Source organism: Capricornis sumatraensis, chromosome 7 (assembly GCF_032405125.1).
Source record: "Capricornis sumatraensis isolate serow.1 chromosome 7, serow.2, whole genome shotgun sequence".
Lineage (NCBI taxonomy): Eukaryota > Metazoa > Chordata > Mammalia > Artiodactyla > Bovidae > Capricornis > Capricornis sumatraensis.
This window is the reverse complement of record NC_091075.1, coordinates 72,050,723-72,076,291: the sequence shown is the minus strand read 5'-3', so window position 1 is coordinate 72,076,291 and position 25,569 is coordinate 72,050,723. Positions and strand designations below refer to the sequence as shown.

The 25,569-nt window shown below is 43.7% G+C and overlaps 1 protein-coding gene across 1 annotated transcript in view; it reads left to right on the top strand.

The window, feature by feature from the left end:
• The first annotated feature begins 409 nt into the window (after positions 1-409).
• Positions 410-25,569, top strand: part of LNX1 (ligand of numb-protein X 1) — a 193,134-nt gene continuing 167,974 nt past the window's right edge. The window contains exon 1 of the mRNA XM_068974863.1: positions 410-497. The gene's annotated coding sequence lies outside the window, so the exon portion shown is untranslated. The remainder of the gene's footprint in view (positions 498-25,569) is intronic.

Below are 25,569 nucleotides of genomic sequence, written 5' to 3'. Positions count from 1 at the left end.
GGAGGGGTAATGACCCTGTGTTTATTTCCTTGTTGATTTCCCTTCCCTGGCTCCAAGCTCATTTTCCCATTGCCTGCAGGAAAACAACATCCAGGGGTGCGGTAGGCCTGACTTGGCAGCCCTAAAGGTGAACAAAAGGACCCTGGCTCTGGCCGAGAGCAGAAGGAAGTTGGAGGGAGACTCAGCCCATCCAAACCAGAACAGACACATCGCTGATGCTCTTGAGTGGCTGCTCAGTGGTAGCCACTCTCCCTGGAAGCTCCCCAGAGGCTGCTCTCGGGGTTATGGCTCAGTTCTGTGCAGAGCCTGCAGCAGGGGCAGGGGATGCACTGATTGAGTCCAAGGTGGAGTGGATCTCATGCGTGTCTGGAAGACGGGGCACAGGAAAGAGAAGGGAAATTTTCCCAGGCTACTGCTGAGTCAGAAAAACTCAGTTCCCGAATGGACTTCACCCGAAGGCCTCACACAGCTGAAAACTGATCTGCAATGCAGCAAAGGTAAGAGTCCTGCCACCTCCAGAGGGTTGCGTCTCAGGCAATTGGAGAAAACTTTGTCCTGACTCTCCGAGCCCAGCCCCCACCCCACTCCTGCCATACACCACACACACACACACACACACACGCGCACACACACACACTTGTTAAGGAGAACTTGTTAAGCGCACACACACACACACTTGTTAAGGAGAACTTGTTAAGGGCACACACACACACACATACACACACTTGTTAAGGAGAACCTAGAAATACTTTCAACACTCTAGAAAGGCCTCAGGACATTTACTGTCTTTATGTTCAAGGATACCACTTCCTTGACTTTCAAAAATAAAAACTACTTTTTTGTTTCATTTTTCACTGGCCAAACTGGTCAGTTAAAATGTAAGTAATCCCATTAATGGTGACTGGGTTTCTATAACATTATTCTTCATCAGTATTCAAAACACATTCACATGTTTTGTCCCATTTCTGTGTTAGAAAATAGGCATTTCCGTTACTGTTTTACCCACAGAGGCACTTAGGTGCAGAGAAATTGTGACCTGCCCAGCAGTATGCAGGAAAGTGACAGACAGCTCATCTTGTCTCCATTCCTGCCTCTTTTCAGTAGAATGGGGACTCTACTTTCTAAAGCAAATGCCAGACTACCCTGTCTGTTGTATATTCCAGCAAATGGTCTGATGAGAGGATCCAGAAACGGAGAGTCACAGTATCCAGGACAATACCCCATTGTGTCGTGTATTCTTATTCACGTCCATCCCCGGACACTGAAGCCAGTTCAACAGATATTGATAAGCGGTGGCCCCAGTGCCCAGTTCTGGGTCACACATCAGTGCAAGGTGTAGACCCTATGCCCAGAGGGTGCTGAAGGAGGCAGAGTGGGGGCTGGGGGAGGGGGTATGAGTGAGAAAGCTCTCCATGGGAGGGGAGCTTCACACTTGGGCTTAGCACACTGAAGGAGCGGTTTCAGATCAGCACAGCCCTCGAGTAGGGAGGGAGTGTACATTTATAGCAAGACCACAGCAGCAGGGCAGGAGGTGAAGATCACAGCCTGAAGAATTAGACCATCCAATGGTGAATCCTGGTTCCACCACCTACTAGCTCTGTTGTTGCTGTTGTTCAGCCACTAAGTCGTGTCCGACTGTTTGTGACCCCGTGGACTGCAGCACACCAGGCTTCCCTGTCTGTCCTTCACTATCTCCTGGAGTTTGCTCAAACTCAAGTGCATTGAGTCATTGATGCCATCCAACCATCTCATCCTCTGTTGCCCTCTTCTCCTCCTGTCTTTAATCTTTCCCAGCATCAGGGTCTTTTCCAATGAGTTGGCTCTTTGCATTAGGTGACCAAAGTATTGGAGCTTCAGCTTTATGTCTGGGCTAATTCAGGTAACACCTCTGACCTTAGTTTTTTGACATGTAAAATGGGAACAATTGGTGATACGTACCTTAAGGAGTTGTTTTAAAGTATAAATGAGATAACACATATGAAATCTTGACTGGCACACAAGTGTTTAATACATACTAACTGGCTCCATGGGAGATGCCAGGGATAAAGATAAGAGGAGCCCTGCCCTCAATTTGATCACAAGATCATGAGTTCCTTGTGTGCCACCATCAATATATGCAGTGTGGTAAGGGCTGTGGGATCGCAGAGGAGGGATCCACTCAGTCTGGGAGATTCTGGATGGAGGTTCTGGGCGGCCTGTTGGGGGAGGTGGGGAGAAGTTACACAGCAGAGGCCACGTGTAGGAAGGTGGCAGAGAACAGAATTGCACTGATTTGACGTTGAACACCGACTTCATCCTCCCCCAGATGCCTCCACCTGTTAGGCTGCTGGGACTGCCGTAACAGTACCACAGCCTGCATGGCTTAAACAACAGAAATGTATTTTGTCATAGTTCTGGAGCCTGAAGTCCAACATCAGGGTGAGGCCATTCACCTTGGCTTGCAGCCGGCCACCTTTTTGCTGTGTCCTCATGTGGTCATTCCTCTTTAAGGAGAGCGTCTCTGTATGTCCAAATTTCATCTTCTTAAGAGAGCCAGTCATTAGTTGGATTAGAGTCTACCCTCAAGGCCTGTCTTTAACTCAGTCACCTCTCTCAGGGCCCTATCTCCAAATCCAGCCACATTCTGAGATATGGGACTTCAGCATATGAATTTGGGGGGATACAATTCAACCCATAATGTTGAGGCTGTTACTAAGACTTCCCAAGCCTTACTTCTTTATTTATAAGATGGGGACAATTTACTTAACAAGGAGAACCATTGGAATGATTATAAAAAGAACCTGTGAAGCATCTATCCCAGTTTCTGACCCTTAGAAGGTGCACAGTAGTCAGTGGTGGTTACTATCAGCACTTTAAGCCAAGTCTCAAAAGAACATGGGGTCCCCTGCACAATCCATGTTCCAGATGGACATCGGAGAACTGGCCCTTAGGTATCCTGCAGACTTTTGGACAAGGCAAGGGACATTCAGTGCTTCCACTTCCTTGGTTCTGGCAGAAAGCCCATCATCAGATAAGTCAAGTGGCTGGCATGTGTCCTGCAGAAACTGTTCTCTCTCTCTAGTTATTCAAGAATCCAGATGCCCATTCTTTACTAAGTGACTTGGATGAGAACGTCCATCTCTGCACCTCAGCAGAGAAACAACACTTGGCAGATACACCCTGATTCTACTCCTGGGGCAGCCATTCCAAGCTCTGTCCACCCAAGGCAGGCCCCAGGTACCTGTGTCCTGGCAAGTCTGGAAAACAGTATCATTCCAACCTACATCACTAGATATAGATATATTATTTTGAGAAATCTCAAAGTTACAGAAAAGTTGTCAGCACAATACAGTAAAAAAAAAATCTATAATGTATTTGTCCTGAACCCTTTGAGAATAAGCTGCCAAAGAGATGCCTCATCTTCCACAAATACTTTAGTGTGCAGTTCCCATACACAGTACATCTCCCACACAACCACAAAACCAGGAGCTTAAAGTTGATACATTACTATTATCTAATCCTCAGACTCTAGGAAGTTTTCATTAATTGTCATTGGATCCTCAGACCAGTTCGAGTTCTTGTCACTTGTCCCCAAAATAGTCTTTATAGCAAAAAGAGTACTTTCAAATCAAGCGTTGCGTTTAGTTGTCACATGTCCTTAATCTACTTCAATATAGACCCTTTCCTCAGTATTTCCTTCACTTTCATGACCTTGACAGTTTTTTTTTTTTTTTTTTGAATACTGGCTGGTTATTCTGTAGAATGTTCCTCACTTTGAGTTTGTCTGAGTTTTCTCACACTTAGATTCAGGTTCTACAACTTTGGCAAGAATATCACAGAAGTGATGCCATGCTCTTCTTACTGCATCCTATTAAATGGCAAGAGATTTTAAATTCTTTTGAGAATTTCACTGAGGCCCCAGTCTCCAAATAGGAGATCATTGGGAGATCAGTTGGTTAAAGTGATATCTTCTAGGGATCTCCACTGGAAAGTTCCTCTTCTTCCTTCTTTAAATTCATAAGTGTTCTGTAGAAAAGGACCTTGAAATTATGTAAACTCTCATGCCCATCAGACTGTCAATGTGTCTTTTTGATATGTTCCCATCATTATTTGCACTTCCTTACTTGCTGTTACGATGAGATGTTCCAGCCTTATAGTCAAGGAGCTCTGGTTCCATTTAGTGGGAAATTATTTAGAATCCAAATTCTCACTGTTAGGTAGGCTCATTGCTGCATTAGGTATTGCTGTTCCCCGACTCTTTTAGTGGAAGAGCTAGGGTGTATGAGTGTGTGTGTATCTATGATTTGGATGCATTGAAAACCAGAATTTCACTCTCATACTTTCAGTTCCAATCCAACCCCTCATGTTTCATTCTAGCTTCCTCCCTTTCTATATTGTGAGTTCCTTCTCTCACATTACAGAGCCTGGTTTCCATTATCCTTAATACACTTGCTTGTTTGATCAATCCCCTGAATGTAACCAACCGCTATCATGACCTCTGCTAGCACGACCTTCCCTACAGGTGCCCTCCTCATCCTGCTGGGATTCTGGCAATCGAGCCAGGCTGTCCCTCCAGAGGAACCCCTTCCTCTGCCCATCCAGGGTCTGGCCCTTGTGCAGGGCAGCCCCTCTAGGTGGTTAATCTCCTTACTCTATCTGGACCAGCATACCAGCTCCACCCACCATGTGGGTGATTACCTTACTCAGACCCCATTAATGGCCTTAAGTGTTATACTAAATTAGGAAGAGAAGAGAAGATGAAGAAGACATTCATTCAATTTTAACATTTTTTTGAAACCTGGAAGTGGCTCTATGACCCCTGGTATGCATTTGTATGTATGTAAGCATTGTCAGTCTCTTTGATTAGTGGGGAGCAGTCTCTGCCATATGAATCGGGCACGTGTTTCCAGTACTAACCGTGAAGGCATGGGGTTCACGCCACTGATTCAATTCCATTCAAGACCTCTCTAGTCTACATGGATGTGGACCTCCCACCCCACTGTCTGCCCAGGGTACCAACAACATTTCTAGGGTGAAAGCTAATATTTGGACAGTCATTACTCCATGTTCTACACCAAGTCCCAGTCTGGGCTCTGCCTCCTTTATGTCCTTAAGACCAGGTACCAAGCATTTACTATGAATTAAGTACTTGGCTAGGTTGGGACACAGAGATTTAAAGCCTTGTTCTCTACCCTCAGGGAACTCTCAGTCCACCATGAGAAACAGACAAGAGTCAGACAGTTACAATTCCATGTGGCAAAGTGCAATGTGAGCTGTCTGAACAGCCAGCCACAGGAAGACATAGGTGTCCCCAGACAGGGAAGGCAGAGAGGGGATACCAAGGGGAACCCTGAGTGGGGATTAACAAGGTGGGACAGGCAGGCAGGAAGGCTCAGGGAGAGTTGTGTAGAAGGGCCAGCGGTGAGGGGAGAGCTGGAAAGGCAGATGCAGACAGGTGGAGGTGGGCACACCCTCCAGGTTAATATGCCCAGAGTTTAGACTTTAGGACAAGAGGTTCTGAAGCCCAACATTCTGGGTTCAAATCGTGGCTCTGCCACTTACTAGCTGTCTGATCTTAGGCAAGTGACTGCCCTGTGCCTCAGTTTCCTTGACTGTAAAACCAGAGATTATAATCATGCTTATCTCATGGAACTGATATAATGATTAAATTAGTTATTTTATATAGTGCACAGAAAAAAACATAGCATATAAACAGCAAGTAATAAATATTAAGTGTTATTATCATTTACCAATAGATGGCTTAAAAGAGATTGTGGTAGCTTAATCGCTCAGTCATGTCTGACTCTTACAACCCCGTGGATGGTAGCCCACCAGGCTCATCTGCTCATGGGATTTCCCAGGCGAGAATATTGGAGTCGATTGCCATTTCCTTCTTCAGGGGATCTTCCTGACCCAGGAACTGAATCTGGGTCTCCTGCATTGCAGGCAGATTCTTTACTGACTGAGCTACGAGAAATTGGCAAGGCAGAGACAGCAAACATATCATTAGTTAAAAGAAAGAGAAAGTTTTTAAAAATAGATACTGGCATTTCAAAAGAAACTCTATCCTGTTATTTTGGAAAAATCAGGACTTTGTTGTCTTTCTCGAAGCACATTTTATGGTTTACTGTTGTTTTTCCTTTGCCATACTTGGAGGGATGGGAGACCACCATAATCTTTCCATTGCTGCAGCCTCTAAAGGTCCCAGAGTGGTGTTACAGAGAGACACACTGTGGAGACCTCCTCTCTCATTTTTCACTTAATATGTAGCATTCTCAAGGTTCATTCATATTGCGGTGAGTGTCAGAATTTCCTTCCTTTTTAAGTCTGAGTATTATTCTATGCATTGGAGAAGGAAATGGCAACCCACTCCAGCGTTCTTGCCTGGAGAATCCCAAGGATGGAGGAGCCTGGTGGGCTGCTGTCTATGGGGTCGCACAGAGTCGGACACGACTGAAGTGACTTAGCAGCAGCAGCAGTATTCCATTATATGTTTATGCCCTATTTTATTTATTCATTAATCTGTTCATGGATATTTGAGTTTCTTTCATCCCATGGCTATTGTGAATAATGCTTCTATAAACATGGTGTACAAATATCTGTTTGGTTTCCTGTTTTCAGTTATTTTGGACATATACTCAGAAACAGAATTGCTGGCTCATATTGTAATTCTATTTTTAAGTCTTTGAGGAGTCACCACGCCAATTCCCCATTTTCCTTAAGTGCTCCTGCTCATTCCTGGAAGTGGGGTTGTCAGCAAGCTGGTTCCTTCGAGGGGGTGACGGTGGGAGTGGATAAGTAGATTGAGCTGCAGGGTTGGCTTAGGTGCTCTGCATTACACCTTGGCAGTGCTGTGTGCAAGGATCATGTGCAGTACCCTGCTTTTGCTCCTAGTACTTCAAAAGTGGAAATTAGGTTTTAGCCTTTTTATTTTTTTTAATTTTTATTTTATATTGGAATACAGTTGATTTGCAGTGTGATTTTAGTTTTATGTGTACAGCAAACTGAGTTGGTTACACATATACTTTTATCTATTCTTTTTCAGAATCTTTTCCTGTATAGATTATTAGAGTATTGAGTAGAGTTCCTTTTGTTATAGAGTAAGTCCTTGTTGATTATCTCTTTTATATATAGTAGTTGCTGCTGCTGCTGCTAAGTCGCTTCAGTCGTGTCCGACTCTGTGCAACCCCATAGATGGCAGCCCACCAGGCTCCCCTGTCCCTGGGATTCTCCAGGCAAGAACGCTGGAGTGGGTTGCCATTTCCTTCTCCAATGCATGAAAGTGAAAAGTGAATGTATATATTAATCCCAACTTCCTAATTTATCCCTCCCCTCCCAAACTTTCCTCTTTGGTAACCATAGGTTTGTTTTCTAAGTCTGAATCTATTTCTCTTCTGTATTATGTTCATTTGTATCATTTTCTTAGATTCCGTATGTAAATGATATATATGTCTTTCTCTGTCTAACTTACTTCACTTAATACAACAATCTCTAGGTCCATCCATGTTGCTGCAAATGGCATTATTTCATTCTTTTTTATGGCTGAGTAATATTCCATTGCATATATGTACCACATCTTCATTATCCATTCATCTACAGTGGACATTTAGGTTGCTTCCATGTCTTGGCTACTGTGAATAGTGCTACAGTGAACACTGGTGTATCTTTTTGAATTATGATTTTCTCCTGATGTATGATCAGAAGTAGGATTGCTGGATCATATGGCAGCTCTACTTTTAGTTTTTTAAAGGAAACTTCATACTGTTCTCCATAATTTTACCAACTTACATTCCCATCAACATTGTACAAGGGTTCCCTTTTCTCCACATCCTCTCCAGCATTTATTGTTTGTAGACTTTTTGATTACAGCCATTCTGACCAGTGTAAGGTGACACCTCATTGTAGTTTTGATTTGCGTTTCTCTAATAGTTAACTATCTGAGAATATTTTCATGTACTTTCTGAGGTTTTGGCCTTTTTATACCTATTGTTCATAATTTGCCCCAACTGTGCATGCACACAATTATTTTTAGTGCCTCAATAGTTTCTTTGTGTTCTGTTGCTCGAGGAGATATTTGTCCAGTTGCAAGCACTCCAGTAGAGGGTCTCAGGTCCAATCCTGTCTCAGCTATAGCTGGAAAATATGAGAGCCATATGCTAACATGGCCCATTTCTGGCCAGCAGAGTGTTTTTAATTTTTTATACTTGCCACCAATATCTAAAAGTCAGGAGATTTCATATAAAAATCCAAATTCCAAACTGTTAAAATGTAGTAAAAACCGAGCCACACTGGTCCCACTGAGTCATTAATTCACTCAACAGATGTGATTAGGTGACAGTTCAGTGCCAGGCATTGCAATGGGTTCTGGGGATACAGCAGAGGTGAGAGACAGTAAACAGATAAATAAGATAATTTCAGAAAATGATGAATAAGCAGGGTTAGGGGCTAGGGACTGACAGTGGCAGGAGGTGATGCTATTAGAGTAGAATGGCCGGGAAAGACCTCTTTCCATTTGCTACAGTCTGCACCATGCTCCGTTATCCCCACTTACTTCAGTCATTTACTGCTACCTGCCTGGCAGTTAAAGGTATCTGAGATTTGATGAACTCTGCAATAACAATGATTGAAAATATGATCAAGAATTTAAGCTGGGAACAAGGAAAATAAAAATAAGATTAGGTTGACAAGACCAGAGGAATAAGAATCAAGTATGAATGCCAAAAGAGGCTTCATCACTGATACAGCTGAGCAGCAGATTGAACCCTAAGCTTCCAGACAACTAGAGCGAAAGAGAGAGATGTCCAATGACATCATCCCCATTTTCAGAACGGAAGAAAGCAAGCCATTCCTTTATAGGTACAAAGCTTTCCTCACTTAAACTTGGAGTAGAAATTGACCATATCAGGCTTTTTATAAAAGGAACTGTGAGTGATATAGTAATCAGTATCCTCATGAACACATGCACAGAAGTATGATACATTCCACTGATCGGTCATTCATTCTCTACCCCTTTGTTGAGACACTAACATAAGTGCTACGGATGCAAAAATGCCTGTTTTTTTCTATTCCCTTAGTGTCCGTAGATAAGAGATGAGGGTATCTCTTACAAGAATGTTGTTGTATGAAAGGTCAAGTTAATGCCATGCACACCTCTTCTCCTGCTGATTTCAATTCACGGAGTATCAGAAGAATGCACAGAATGCCTGTCACTCAAACTCTCATCCTTCCATGAATCGATCTTCTCTCAGCTGGTTAGACAGAGGGGGATTAAGAGTAGAATTAGCAGCTCTACATGACTTTCCTCAGTGACAGCCACTCCTACTGCTAAAACGCAATTTTTGCGGCCCTTGAAACTTCTGATTTAAGTAGATAAACCTCTCTCTTTCTCTGGACTAGCCCAGTGGGGGAAGCGCCTATGGATACACATTCTGACTGCTTAATACTGAGAAGAGCCCTCATGAGGGAAGGAAATTCCTACATCTATTTATTCACCCCCTGCATGAGAAGTCTCTGCCACACTCCTGGGCTGGTGACCTAATGCTGGGAAACTAGCCTGTCTTCTAGAATGCTCCTGGGAGCTCTTTCATGGCTTCAGTGTCCAAAGCTTCTTAAGGGCTCCCTTGCTAACAGAGCCCAAAGGATTCCTACATTGTATATCCCCCAAGTATAGTGCATACCCATGTTTTCAAATATATCTCCTGCCCCACAAGAAAACACACCAGCAGAAATAGAGTTAAGCAAATTTTCTACCCTTATTTTTTGGCCTGGGGGTTGCCTAGCTGAATCCTTATCACCAGGATTATCTCTTGGCTCACTGGCGATTTTGCGGACTCACTCTCCTACACTTGGCAAGAACGAGGTAGTCTGAGGTCCAGGGCCAAGCTTTACTTCTCCCTCCCACTTCTGAAAGCTGAGAAGAGCCTTTGGACTGTGCTAGTTATAATCCCTACCCAGACTTCCTCTGCTCCATTACCATACCTCTCTGTTACTCTGACTAAATGTTCCCTTTGAGCCAACCTCACAGAACTGGTTCTCTGGGTTTGCAACAATGACCTTCCAGAAACACCCTGAGCTCAGTCTGGCTCAAGCCTCATAGTCTCTGCTTGGCTATCTGGCAAAGAGGCCCTGCTGGTGCCAAAGTAACCGACCCCATCTGAGATCTGATCCAAGTCACCTGACATGGAATCCTGCCCCATCCTGCAATGCGACAGCCCAAGAGTTCCCAAGGATTTGCTACAAGAGCCCAGGCTAGTGCTGTGTTTCTGACAAACTTCATTGTGTAAATTTCTTTCCATGGACATTGAAAAAAATATATAGGGTTTAATCTATATACATGCATAATACCTCAATACAAATCACTTTTCCATTCATTTCTTTTTATCACTAAAGTCAAGTTCTAAACAGTGCATCCAATGTATCCACTGAGCTTTGTTTCCAAACAGAGAGGGTTCATATTATTAAGACTTTTAGAGTAAATGCTTTGAAGACTAATAAAAAATTGTCACCAACTGGCACTGGGGGGCTAGGAAACACCTAGAAAAGGTGCTTTAAGTTCAGCAGGTGCTTAATTCACAAAATAATGACAGTCACTTCTGAGTTCTTTTCAGTCTGTCAGATCCTGTCAGACTCTTCATGTGGCTTGGCTTATCTGCTTTAATTCTCGTGATTCTGAAAAGGACTAAGGTAATTTCCATGTTTCAAGTGGAAACTGAGTCTTAAAAAGGTTACATCACTTGCCCAAAGTCCCTGAACAGCAGGACTGGGTTTGAAGCCAGGTCTGTTACACGGCAGTTCTTAACAGGAGGGAGAAGGCAAGGCAGGGGAAGGTGGTGAGAGGGTCAGAGGTTTTGGGCAGCTCACTGCTCACGACTCCTCAAGCTCCGTGATCAACTCTCCATGTCTGTACTGTGGCGCTCGTCTGCTTAATGGACATAGAACCAGTTTTTCAGAATCTGCAGTCATATTCTCTGTCCATTCTTGTTGACAGTTGATTGAGTCATACAAAAAACAATTTCCCAACCTCACCAACACTGGCATTTAGGGCTGGATAATTTTTGGATGTGGGGAGCTGTCTTGTAGAATATTTTGCAGCATCCTGGCTTCTGCTCACTAGATGTCAGTAACATCTCCCAAGTTTTGACAACGACGTTTCCAAGACTTTGCCAAATGTGCCCTCGTGGAGAACCCTGCACTGGATACTATGAGAAGTGAGAGGAACTGAAAGTTTCTCAGAGGTGATGCAAAATTCCCCAGAGGACAGGCACTTCTGTAGGTGTTGCTGGGAGGCCTCTGGGATTTCTTCACACAAAGCTGCCCCTCTCCTAGTCACCCCGCAATCCTGACCTCAAACTAAGTGGAAAAGGTCAAGACCCAATCACCCAAAGGACTTCCCTGTAGCTCAAATGTTAAAGAATCTGCCTACAATGCATGAGACCAGGGTTCGATCCTTGAGTCGGGAAGATCCTCTGGAGAAGGGAATGGCAATCCACTCCAGTATTCTTGCTTGGAGAATTCCATGGACAGAGAAGCCTCGTGGGCTACAGTTTGTGCAGTGGCAAAGAGTCGGACGTGACTGAGCGACTAACACACATGCCAATCACCCAAAGGAAGGCCAAACCTCAGGCCCCACAGTCTTGCAGGTGAGTAGAGCATGGGGGTCCCTTCAAAAGGCCCTGATGGCCATGGTTGACCTTCCCAGTGTCACCATTCTGGTAGGAAATTTGCATTGATCTGGGAAAGGGTCCTTTCTTCCATAGCCATCTCTGTAGCGTTCAGTTGACCCCAAGTATAAATGGCTATAGAGTGACCATGCCAGATGTGACTTTAGGGTACACCGGGTATGTGAGAAGTATCCAAGCTGGCACTGGTGTCTCATGGCCCATCACAAGGTAGTCAATGGGACACCACAGTCCTTTGTCTCAGGCCCCACATTGGACCTCAAATTTAAAATGTTGACATCCTTTCCAATGTTATATACATGCTGAATGTTTGCATGTGGTGGTCAAAAGCACTCATTTGTTCAACATATACATTTAAAATGCATCACCCTTTTCATATGTCTATTTTGGAATTTATTTTATTTTGAATATCTTAAGAGCCTCAAAAAGTGGGCATGACCCAGGCCTGTCAGGCATGGCCTATTTGCATCATAAGACTGAGCCAGGCACATAGCGAGAGTGATCTCCAGGCGCCTGAAGGCCCTAGGTCCCCAAATCATTCCCCATATGCTCTGGTTTGTTGTTGTCATGTATTCACTAAGTCATGCCCAACTCTTTGCAACCCCATGGACTATAGCACACCAGGCCCTGCTGTCCATCACTATCTCCAGGTTTGCCGAAATTTCGTGTCCATTGAGTCAGTGATGATATCTAATTAACTCATCCTCTGCTGTCCCCTTCTTTTGCCTTCAATCTCACCCATATTAGGATTTTTTCCAATGAGAGCTCTGATTAGTTCTATCAAAATCGTCTATGCAATGTCTTACATTCCATGATAAATCTTTAAATAAAAATATCTCTGGGAGAATCTATAATGACCTTTCAAAACTCAATCATGAGAAAATAGACAAGCCAATTTAAGAAATGGTTAAAAGATTTACAGTCACTTTGCTAGAAGATGATTTACAGATAATAAGTAAACACATGGAAAAGATGCACAACATGATTAATCATTAGAGAGAAGCAAATTAAAACCAGACTGAGACACCATTACATACATATTAGAATAGCTAAGTCTAAAAAAGAATGACCATACCAAACGCTGGAAAGTACAGGACCAAATACAGGAACTGCACCTACTAGTAGGGGAAAAAAACGGTACAACTACTTTGGACAACAGTTTGGCAGTTTCTTAAAAGGTTGAACATATACCTACAGTATGATCCAGTTATTGCAATGCTCAGAATTTACCAAGAAATGAAGGCTTGTATCCACACAAAGACTTGCATACATATATTCACAGCAGCTTTACTTGCAATCACTTCAAACTAGGAACAACCCAAATGCCCATCAACAGTGAATGAATGGACAGACCATGATACATCCATACAATGGAATACTACTCAACAGTAAAAAGAAACAAACCATTAATACACACAATATGAATAAATCTCAAAAAGTATTGTGCTGAGTGGAAAAAGTCAGACAAAAAAAGATCATACTGTCTGATTCCATTTATGTGGGGCTCTAGAAAATGCAAATAATCCATAGTTATAGAAACCAGACTGATGGTTGTCAGGGGATGCAGAGCGGAGGAAAGAGTGAGACGAGGGATTATAACGGGGCATAAGGAAACTTTAGGGGCTGATGGACATGTTCATTATCTCAATTGCAATGTGGATGAAGAGAGTCACCTGTTGTATCAGTAAACAAAGGATGTTGCAACCATCAAGGAAGCAGCCGCTGCAACAACCCCCCACCCCCACCCCAGAATTCAGGATGGAGGAAATCAGCATCCTGGCCCTAGATATTACTAGTTAAGATGCATATCAAAGGAATGATTTTAGTGAGTCCAGACTCTTGCATCCTCCCATACATAAAAAGGCACTAAATTCATTAACTTGAGATGTCAAGTTTTCTTTAATAGTAATCTTTTGATGTTCTGATTACCTGGTTTTTGTTGCAGAACTTCTATACATCCTGACTCCTCCCTTACCTTTGTGAAGCAGTCCCTCAGAGCTATCTGAGAGGCTGTCTTCCATGCTTATATCTTCAGTTTTGTCCACCGAATAAAACATAACCCTTAACTTTTAGGTTATGCGTTATTTTCAGTCCGCAGTGGTGATTTCATGACTGTATCTGGATGCCAAAATTGATCATACTGTACACATTCAATATGTGCATTAGGATGGAGATCAGGCACTAGGGTGTTGTGAGGGGAACAGAGGCACAGACATTAATTAAATCCACCTGGGCAGTTTCTCCATCTCCCTCTCCCTGGGCTAAGCACAGAGCTGTAGCCATCACTCTTGAATGCTGCCTGGATTATGTCACTAGTCAAGTGTGAGAAACCCATAAAAAATGCAGCAGCTTCTGGGTGGGTGAAAGCCAGGCTGTGACATCCTCTCATACTACCTGAAGGGCGCCTCTTATCTGGGTGAGTTCTCTTGGGGCCAGAAGAGATTGGATCAAAATATACTAGATTTATTAATACTTGCAGTGCTAAAAATCCCTCCTTCTTAGAGAGGAGAGAAAAGAGGGTCCCTCTCCACTAGAGCAGAGAAAGTGGCTGAGCAGCTTGGATCCCCTCCAGATGATTCAGGCCGAAAGAATCGTGCAGTGTCCCAGTGTTCATTGAGGAAATCAAATGCACACACACACACAGAGCAGCACCAGAGCCCAGCCGCCTTCAAGGCTGGGGTCTGCAGGTGCAAACTCCAATTAGAGCAGCCGGCCTTCCAATACCTTTTCATCTCAAACAAGGACTGGGTCTCAGCCCCCGCCAGGGATTGAGGAAGGGCCCGGAAGGACTGCCGACCAGACTGGAGAAAACAAAGACTGTCCAAATAAAAGCAGTTCATGTGAGTTGAACCTGAAACCCTCCCTTCATTTTTAATACTCTTGGGAGAATTAGCCAATGTGCACTTAGTGGAAAATCAGTCACTGGCCACAAGGAAACAAACTGCCTTCCAAGGCACTCCTCTTCCTCCCCCAAGTTGGGGAGATTTCTTTTGCAAACCAGCGAGGCGCAGTATTTCTATAAGGGCACAGTCTCCTTGGTCATTTCCACCTGCAACAATGGTTCACCCTAAGCTGATGTTTCTTTCAGGATTATGGATGCAGTGTGGTCCCTTTGTAACTGGTGGCTCTTTATCATCAATTTCCCATCAAGGTTTACGAGAAATAAGCCTTATGGTTAGCAAATAAGTGTGTGCTTGATATGCTTGCCAACCCTCTATCCTCAGCAGAAAAATATTAAGGCCACAGACTCGTGTTCTCCACTCTTCCTTTTCTTCCTCTTTATTTTCTTTTATTGACTTTTTAAAGAGAAGGCTAGATAGGTCAAAAAACTTAAATGGAGCTCGGTGCTTCCTCTATAGTCAAGCCAGCTTGTACCACAGCTAAGGAAGCACTCCAGAGGTGGGAAGACATCTCTGCAGGGGAGTCACTTCCTTCTGAGCTCTTTGGGTGCTTAGCCACCAAGGCCACCACCCCCTCTCAGAGAGTGCTTCCTCCCTTCCTGACAATCTTGCTTGTTTCTAAATCTAAATCTCTGAAGGAGTATCAGCAATTAGAAATATAAACAAAAGAATGGTTAAACCGTTCTCGACCTTTTTAGTCTTCTCTTTAAAACTTTAAACATTTGTTTGAGGTCAGAAGGTCTGCCTTTGAGTGGTGCTTCAGCTTCCATTGGCAGCCTGACCTTGAACAAGGCGTACATTTCCTGCTCTGTAAAAGCGGAAGTCCAGAGTTCATCAATTCAAAGACACTCATTCTTTCACGTCTTAACATATCTGAAACTACGTGGTCTTTTTGTTTTGTTTTACAACTGATGGTGTGTCGTGGTTTAACTGGCAGCATTCTGTTTTCTTTCTGGGTGGTACATAAAATGAAGGTGAATATTCCACCCTTTGGCCTCTTAGAAGCAATGAAATACAAGAATAATGATACCCACCTCATGATATCTTGAGGACTGGGAAATGCTGCAGCTTGACAGGGTTGATGTGAAAAAGTAAACAGAGGGTGAAAGGATATGGACAGTGCAGAGCTCTTGCAAATGAGGGCGTTGTTATCATGACTTGGGAGTATTTTCTTGCTCCTGGAATAGATGAATCTTTTTCACTTTTGAAGTTACTCAGGAAATTTCATAAAAGCTGCACCCGTGATCCCCTATGACTATATTTTTCATGCAGTGGTTGTTACAAACGAATTAGTTTAGTGGATCATGATATGTTTTTGTCATTGCAAACAGATTCCAAAAAGCGTTTGAGAACTACTGCTTTGGGAAAAGCAAAACACAAGTTTCTGGGGGCCAGAGCACTCCTTCCTCCACGTCTATGATATTGCAACTGTGGGGCTGCATGGGACCTGATTATTAGGATTCTATTATTTGCATTGTGAGATTCGTTGCCCGTAGAAATTAGATTTCCTCTCATAAAACTGCTTGTGCATATGTTCTGTCGTTTCAGTGGCAAAAGGGATGTGAAACAATTGAGGTAATAATTCAGTCCTAAATTATTAATATACCCCGAGATTCTTTCACGTAGTTCATCCAGATTATCACCTCAATTGCCCTTCTTTTGCAGGCGTTGGGGGAGATGGGAGGAGGAGGGGGAGGAAGGAAGGTTACCTGGATCCTGTGTACAAGAGAAGGCTTGTAACACCTTCACTCCAAACAGATGCCTTAAGCTACAGATCTTGGCCATGTTCTTTATACATGTTTGTTTCTTCCTTGATATAAAGGGAAGGGAAATCACTCAGTCATGTCCAATTCTTTGCAACCCCATGGACTGTAGCCTACCAGGTTTCTCCATCCATGGGATTCTCCAGGCAAGAATACTGGAGTGGGTTACCATTTCCTTCTCCACTTGATATAAAGGAACAGTATAAACCCAAGACATTTCTCTCGAGTCTAAATACAAATTTAGGGTGGTATCTGTTGATTGCATGCGTAGGACTGAATGTCTGCTGAGGGTTTGCTCCCTGAGAGCAAAACACAGCAGTCTGCGGTCCAATTGCCGACTTCCTATCCAAGCAAGTAAATAAATGGAAGGGCTAGGAAACCAGGATTCATCAGGCTCCTAAGTGCCATTTTGTTAGGTGCTTGTGCTGTTTCAACATACTTAAACATGAGCGTTACTGTTTCCATGTCTCTATGGTCACAACCTGGCACTTGAAGGTAAGATGATTTGTGTTAAGGTCACAAGAGTTTCAGAACAGAGTCACCCTAACATCCAAATCCTGTCTCAAAGCCCAGCTCTTCTATTCCAAGGGGCAAGAAGGGCCAACCAGTGTCCCAAAGATGTCGTGACAATGGCCCTGCCGTCTGCTTGTCCTACCACCTTCTCTAAAGGGAACTGCAAACCTGACTACTTTATTCACATGGTTATTTTTGCAGTGATATGCAGAAGCAGATGCTTGCTAATTTTTTTGAGACCACAAAGTTTCATTTTTCTCTAAGACTGAAAGGATACATCCCTTTCATCCCACCACTTCTCCTCCCTTAAAAAACAGAGAAAAGTTAGTAGAAGAGCAGTCTCAATGAGAGTCCCCTTCGGTTTCCATTGTGAAAAGCAGATATTGTCCTCAGAGGTTATTACTTTCGGAGAGCTGGCCAATAGAGATTAGTATCTCCTTTGTTTAAATGCAGTGCGAGAACACAGATTTTAATTGACCTGCTCAAAGTCACACAGGAATTAGCAGTGGAGCCAGAAGTGGGGCCCAGTGCTCGAATTTCCCTTCTCTGGCCGTATCAGCCCACACTGCTGTTTTATGTACACTCAGTAAATATTTACAGCCTTCAATATCTTCCCCATTGCAGTTAGGACAAGACGTACTCTCATATATGTGCGTGTGCATGTAAAACAGATGTGAAAAATATAAGCTTGAATTATACGGACACAACGCTCCTGACAGTCAAGCACAGAGTAAAACCCAGAAAACCTAAGATTCAAGACTACAGTTTTGTCCTTTCCCACCTCTTGGTGGTTTTTCAATGTTCTGAACAGAGTACATTTTTGACTAAGAGACCTAAAATCTATGCCCACCTAGAAGAGCACTGATGAAAAAGGACAAGGAAAACCTTCCCTGTGTTGCAACCTTCCCAAGTTCATGATGCCCTAAAACAGCCCATTGTAAGATGGCTGAGTTTTGTGTTGGAAAGAATATTGATCAAATCATGCCCCACTTCCTGAGACTTCATTGGCTAAGTTAAATCACATATAACTCACATCAAGTGTGAGAAGAGAGTGATTCTACTTTTCTTTATATGTGTGTTAGCTGCTCAGTCGTGTCCGACTCTTTTCAGCCCCGTGGACTGTAGCCCACCAGGCTCTTCTGTCCACGCAATTCTCCAGGTAAGAACACTGAAATGCGTAGCCATTTCCTTCTCCAGGGGGTTTTCTGACCTGGGATCAAACCTTCTTCTTCAGGTACATTCTTCTCCAGGTGGATTTTTTTACTGTCTGAGCCTTGAAATACAATTGACCCTTGAATAATATGGGGATTAGGGCACCGACGGTAACCAAAGTTGAAAATCTGCCTATCACTGATAGTCAGCCCTTAGCATTCACGTTTCCTCTGTATACACAATTCACATCCACAGATTCAACCAATGTTCAATTGGGTAGCACTGTAGTTACTATTGAAAAAGATTGCATATGAGTGGACTTCCACTGTTCAAACCCAAATTATTCAAGAGTCAACTGTAATTGCAATGTATTAACACTAAATGCACTCATTCTAATCTAATTGCATATATTCTTTAATATAAGATACTTGAAGGAGAATATCTATCTGCATGGAAGACTATATTTTTAAAATTAGATTTTTAAAATGTTGTAGTAAGTTATGTGCTGCTGCTGCTGCTGCTAAGTTGCTTCAGTTGTGTCCGACTCTGTGCGACCCCATAGATGGCAGCCCACCAGGCTCCTCTGTCCCTGGGATTCTCCAGGCAAGAACACTGGAGTGGGTTGCCATTTCCTTCTCCAGTGCATGAAAGTGAAAAGTGAAGGTGAAGTTGCTCAGTTGTATCCAACTCTAGCGACCCCATGGACTACAGCCTACCTATAACCTCAATTCTGACTAAAGAAAAGGGGAGATTTCATTGGCTCACGTAACCAGGCAGTCCAGAGCAGAGTTCTGGCTCAATCAGTGTCAGCGTTTTCTTCTCTCTCCACATCTGGCCTCTGTATTTGTAATACTTTGGTTTCTGAGTGTACTGGTAGCGTTCTCTCCACTCCCACTCCCCGCAACAGGAGAAATGGATGGTGGGCTTCATCCTAACAGCTTTTGTTCAAAAAGATGGGGGATACTACCCTTCTAACTCTTATTCCAAGATACTGGAGAAGGATTCTGATTCACTTGATGAGCCAGCCACCCCTTGGACCAATGTCTGTGACCAGGGAGAAGAGGACTGTTGTCAGTGGAGACTGGGTGGCAGGCCCATCCTTCCTGTAGGGGATGGGGTGAGTTAGCTGGGCAACAAGCCACCATGATCGCAGCCCCGCTAGGACTGGGGATTGGAGACAGAGCTCTCCAGAGGAAAAGGAATCCACTGCCAGAAGGCGGAGAATAAAAGGAGCTGGGCAGACACAAAATATTAATTAGCTCCAGCTGTTCCATTAAACTTATGGTAATAATTATTATAAAAATCCACTTGAGCAGCTGGTATTGGGTTAATACCAATTGAACCAAAGCTAATGTGTGACCTGCAGATTTCCCTCCCTCTTCAACGGAGCATGTGATCGTGACAAACACGATATACTTCATGTCCCACAGAGTTGAATTGCAATAGTTTCATAACATTATTAACAAGAATATTTGTAACAATATACATTGTTCTCAGTTGGTTTCTGCACAGGGTTCCAGTGCTTCCCTCCCAAAACATTTTATGAATTCTAGGAGGTCCCTAGTGAAGTAGCTGGCACATATTCTGCTATAGAGCCTTCCTGGTGATGGAGAAACTAGACTCCAAGGAGGTTATGTAATCTCCCCAGTCCCACAGCTAGTTTGTGGCTGAGCCAGTAAACTCTTGTCTCAGGTTCTGGCTGTGGTGATCAGCTCCCTTCTGCTCCACTGTTTGGCCCAGAAGTTGAAGACTGATGTTGATGAGGGTTCTTTATGTCCAGTGCTAGTGTAATCGGTTTTTAATGGCCTTATTTTCATCTCACAAGGAAAATAACATATCCTTTCCTGGCTAAACACTATCTCAGAAAGAGCCACAAACCAACCCCCTGAGTCCTGTTTACAGAACAGAACCCAACCTAATTCTGCTGAATTGGTAAAAACTGATAACTTCACTGCTGCTTTCCTGGCCATGGCCCACAGAACAAGGATCTGTGTTTCTGGATATTACTGTATATCTCTCTTAGTCTATCATGGCTGGAGGAAGTGAAAAGCACTATAAAAAAATGAGGTGAGGAACCCTGGGGAAAGGAGATAGTAAAAGGATAATACAGAAGAGAAGAAAGAGAATGGAGAGACCAAGAAAATCACAGCGCAGGGGCACCAAAGACATCCGTGGAGGACCAAGTTTGGAGGGAGGTAGCAGGAAGGTTCTAGGAGGCAAGGGAAATTAACATCACTGGATTTCTACTATGTGCCATGGAATTTCACGTCTATCCTCTTGCTGCATTTAGTATCATCACAACATCCTGGCAAGGGATGCAAGGCCATTCCAGATTTTATTGATAAGGAAATAGAATATCATAGCTTCCAGGTAATTTGATGGATTCATGCAACAAAGAAGTGCTGACACTGGTGAATCCAGACGTATCTGACTCTGTGGTTCATATTCTTTCTGCCCTCCCCTCCCCATCATCCACGTACTATCTACTCATTACTTGTCCTACAAATTATCTGGAGCCTGAGTCAAGGATTTTTATACAAAGGATGTCTTGAAGAAGGGCTCTCAGGAGAAGAGGAATGAGGGAAGCAGGATGGGGCAGGGAATCTGTAAGCGAGGATAGAGCCACAGTGAGTCTAGCTTTAGCCTGATCAGACAGAGCACACGGATCACCCTTCAGAATTCATCCCACCTTGAGGCAAGAGGCACCCCAGCTAGTCAGTCATTGTCTGTGGGCCTTGCCACCTGGCCAGAGTGGAGAACACTGTGGGGGTGTAACATCTCAGGGGAGCATCTTCTTAGGAGAAGGGGGCCCTGAAAAGAAGAAACCACCACACTAGTGGTCACTAAAGACCCATGCAAAGTGTTGATGTCAGTTCCAAAGGCCTGACTGCTGAACAGCCAAACTGTGGGTAACAAGATTTACACTGGGGTAGTTCCTGTGATAGTGCAGCCCTAGGTCTGTCCCTCGCAAATCCCCTGCTCCCCTCAATGGCCCACCTGCCTCCCCTCCCAGGTGAGAGTTCAATGGATTAGAAGAATCAGAGGACCAGGACCTTTGAAGATAACCAATGGCTGGTCTCATTTTCACTACATTCATGTATCCCTTTCAAATATTTTACCATTCATATTTATCACCAACTCTCTTCACTCTCTATCTTGCTTTTCTCTAGCAGATTTTATTTCAAACATGCGATAACTATGGCATCTCACTAAACCAGGGATTCTCAAGGACTTAAAAAAATATACACCAATGACCAGGCTTTCTCTACCTTCAAAGGGGTTTTGAATTGATTCACCTGAGATTTAAGTACCAGAGTGATTCTAATGCAGGCAAGATTGAGAATCACTATATCAGACATACTTCAGTCACCTGGGGCCAGTATATTAGAATCACCAGGGCAATGAAAAAATTACCCATGCTTAGGTCCCATCCCCCAGAAATTCTGATTTGATTGATCTTAATCAGAGCTTTTTGAAAGCTCCCCAGATGCTTCAAATGTGCAGCCAAGGTGGAAAGTTGGGGGATTTTTGAATTGTGCCACAGGGAAGCATGTCAGGATAGGAGATTTGGAACTGTGTTGGGATCAGAGTGCTTATGAAAAGAGGACCCTGAGGACAATTGTGACAGAGGTGAAATGAGAGACTCTCACTTTTAATTCAACAGCCAATAGCCAGTTTAATTACATTTCCTATCAAATGCAAAGTAAAACCTGGAGAAGGAAATGGCAACCCACTCCAGTATTCTTGCCTGGAAAATTCCATGAACAGAGGAGTCTGGCAGGCTCCAGTCCATGGGGTCACAAAGAGTCAGACACAACTGAGCAACAAGTGAGTGTGCACACGTGCACACACACACACACACACACAAAGTAAAACCAGATTTTTCGGGAATCTTTATGTGTCTTCAGGTCTTGCTGGAGAGCATTCTGGTAGCAGTTTTCTACCAGAAGTCCACAGGAGGATCCCCCCAAGTGACGGATCTTTGTGCCTGATCTCAGGCCCAGAATCAATTTACCTGATCAAGAGGGCTCAGGCTCCTGTATTATCCCACTAAACACTCGATCCCATGAAAACCAGCCACTGGATAATGAAATTCTTTCCAAGTGTCTCCCTCCCTCACACAGCCCTCGGCCCTCCTTCCCCACCCATCTCTCTTTCTCTCCCCCTCTCTTTCACACACACACACACACACACACACACACACTTCTCCATAGTGACCTGATCCATAAGACTATACTTCTATCCAGTGGAGACTTATTGCAAAGTTCTCACCTAGTTCCCCTCATTGCCTTACCTGGACTGGCTTTGCATGAACTGGTGAAAATGCACAAAACTGCACAGAAATGTAAAAAACAACAACAAAAAAAGTAGCATTAAACAGGTCATGAAAAAAACATGTTTATAGTATGAAAGCTGATAAAAGAAGGCAACTGTGTCTGAGCGCTTCCACAGATGACTGTGAAAGTGTCACAGGCATCGAATCTGGGATTACAAATACATTTTAGTAACTAGGAGAATCCACAAGTATGGAATCTACAAATAAGAAAGATTGGTTGTGTAAGCATCCTGTTCTGAGTGACAAGATTTGTTTTAATGCCTTGTGTTGCTATTAATTTACAAGCCTCTGTTCTAAGCAAGAATTCCTGAAATACTACATAGCTCAGGTCAAGAGAAAACTCACACAGTGATATTATATTTCTTTATTTTTTTAACCAAGAAATATTTTTGTGGAAAAATGCTCATACTTCCAAAGATGATTGAAGGTACCCTCCCCCCGCCACCAACCAATGAAACATAATAGAAAAAATCAAAATCCATACATTATGTAGATTTTGGCTTTTCACTAGGATAGTGTTTTGTCATAATGAGAAAAACACTTATTTATGCTCTATTGAGGGAGGCCTGGCGTTCTGCAATTCATGGGGTCACAAAGTCGGACATGACTGAGTGGCTGAACTGAACAAGGAACTGTGGATACATGAAGAGGTTCTTTCCCCTCCTCTTTGTAAAACATTGTATCATTCATTCAAAAAAAATCAGACCATAGTGTCTGTGTCATGTAAAACAAAAGGCTCCCGCCAAGCCAGGGCTGTTGATCTCAGTGTTGTCCCACTGAGATCTGCTGGAAAGAGGCACAGACTTGCCACCACCACCCTGATCACCCCCAGAGACTGAGCAGATTTCAGGAGTGGGTGTCTTTTTTCCACCTCCCAGGTCTGAGCCTGTCCCTAACCTCTGGTTCAGTTCTGTTAGAAATGGCTTTGCCTTTGGTTTAGAACACCCTTGAACTGGGCTGCAGCCTGTGTACAGATGGGCCATTTGGAAGGCACACTCCTTCTTTCCAGGTCGAGGAGTGAAGCCACACTTTGGCACTGCCTTGAACGTCCAACTCTTTGTGATCCCCGTGGACTGTAGTCTGCCAGGCTCATCTGTCCATGGGATTTTCCAGGCAAGAATACTGGAATAGGTAGCCATTACCTTCTCCAAGGGATCTTCCTGACCCAGAGATCAAACCCGACTCTCTTGCATTGCTGGCAGATTCTTTACCGCCTCAGCCACCAGGCATTGCCTTGGCCACATTTGAAAGGATGGGTCAACACAGGTCAGAAAGAGCTAGAGAGAGTTCTTAGCACTGAAACCCTGCCCCTTTGCTGGATGGTGTGATACTGGTCTGTTTCTTGGTGGCAAGGACTTTGTAGCCATCATTCTGCCCGCCGCCTCCCCATCACTCATCTAGGGGCAGCTTCCAGTCTTGTTTGTGGATGCACTGAGGAATGGCTGGAGCCACAGGGGGTGGGGGCTTCCCTGCCCTGCCCATCTCAAGTAGCCCGCCATCAGCCCACACAAGCACTCAAAACCTGTGTGCTTGCCACATGCACTCAGCTTCAAGAAGTCTTTACTTGCCCCGTCCTCACGACCAAATGGCTGCCTCCACACTTTCCCTAATGAAAATCCTGGAGATGATTCTGTTCCCAGTGAATTTAATTTTCACTCCCACTTGAAAATGAGAAAAGGTGCTAAAGAAAAATGCCTTCAGGTTGGAGTGCTGTGAACCAACACCCACGGTCTTCTCTTTTAGTTGCTTCCTAAATGCAGTTTCCCTCAGAGACTTGTGAAGTTGGAATTAGGTAAATCCCAGGTCCACTTGGTCCAGAGCTGAACACTCCCGTTGGGCCCCCACCTGGAATCCTCCCATGGGGGGAGGACTGGCTAATAAGGAAGGTACAGGCTCCTTAAAAACCATGTCTGGATACTTCAGAGGGCCAGCAATGGCAGTGGAAGCTTTAACCGGCTCTAGGTCAGCTCAGAGTATTACATTTTTTTAAAAATAAATTTTAACTTAAAAGTTTTTTAAATTTCTTTTAAAAAATTATACAGTTTTAAAGGTTACTTTCCATTTGTAAATTGTAAGATATTGGCTATATTCCCTGTGTTGTACAATATATCCTTGAGCCTATTATATATGCAATAGTAGGTGTATCTCCAACTGCTCTACCCCTCTACCGCCCTCCCCAGTCCCATTGGCAACCACTAGTTTGTTCTCCGTATCTGTGAGTCTGCTTCTTTTTTGTTACATTCACTCGTTTTGGTTGTAGTTTTTAGATTCCACAAATAAGTGATATCATACAGTATTTGTGTTTCTCTGACTTATTTCACTTAGCCTAATGCCCTCCAAGTCCATCCATGTTGCTCAGAGCAGCATCCATGTTACATTTGAGCAGATTATGGTATCTGTCTTCCAGAGGTGTGCTAACTCAAGATTGCTTGACCCTTTACCACATTTAAAAAAGAGCCACCAATTACTTTGCTTCCATACACTCAACAATTATTTGATTTCTTTAATATTTAAATTTTCTTTAGGTTGAGAGAATCTAGTCTGGGATTATTTCATTTTATTGGAGTAAAAAAAAAAATCAATTCCAAGTTTTTAAAAAATCGCGTTTTTTGGAATGAGTTGTTTGCAAGTGAGTTCCTTTCAACATAAAAACTTGCCATCAGTAGGAATTCTCATGGAAGAGATGTGTGTCAACCCAAGTTATTTGGAAGCAAATTAAGCTTTCAACAAGATTGCTCAACTCTGTTAGTTTAACACACCTTGATTTGGCTTTCCTTATAAATGTTAATGAGAACTGGGAAGGGTGATGAATACATTCTGAGGACCAGATTGTACCTTCAAGGACTGTGATAAGAGAATTGAGAGGATGGGGCAGCCCTTAGGTAATCCATAACTCTGAACCAAGCCGTCTTCACGCCATCTAGGAGAGTCTCATTACACTAGCTAAGTTTTCCTTCTCCCTGAAGACATAACTGGCCCAGGAGACAGAGGCTGGGCAACAGCCTGAACTGTCCTGTGCCGCAGTCCCACTAAGTCCCCGGGGACACATGAGGTCCAGGGGACAAGAGGGAGACATGTTGCAGCAGGTGGCGCCCCCGCGTGCTGCTGCTGGGCAAGCAAGCTGGCCTGGGGTCCTCGGCGCTCATTCCATGCTGTGGTTTGTCAATAGTGTGTGAGGAATGAAGGCCCAGTCCTCCAGATCTCTTGCCATATTCCCATCTTCACTTCCATTTCAGACTCTTGGCAAA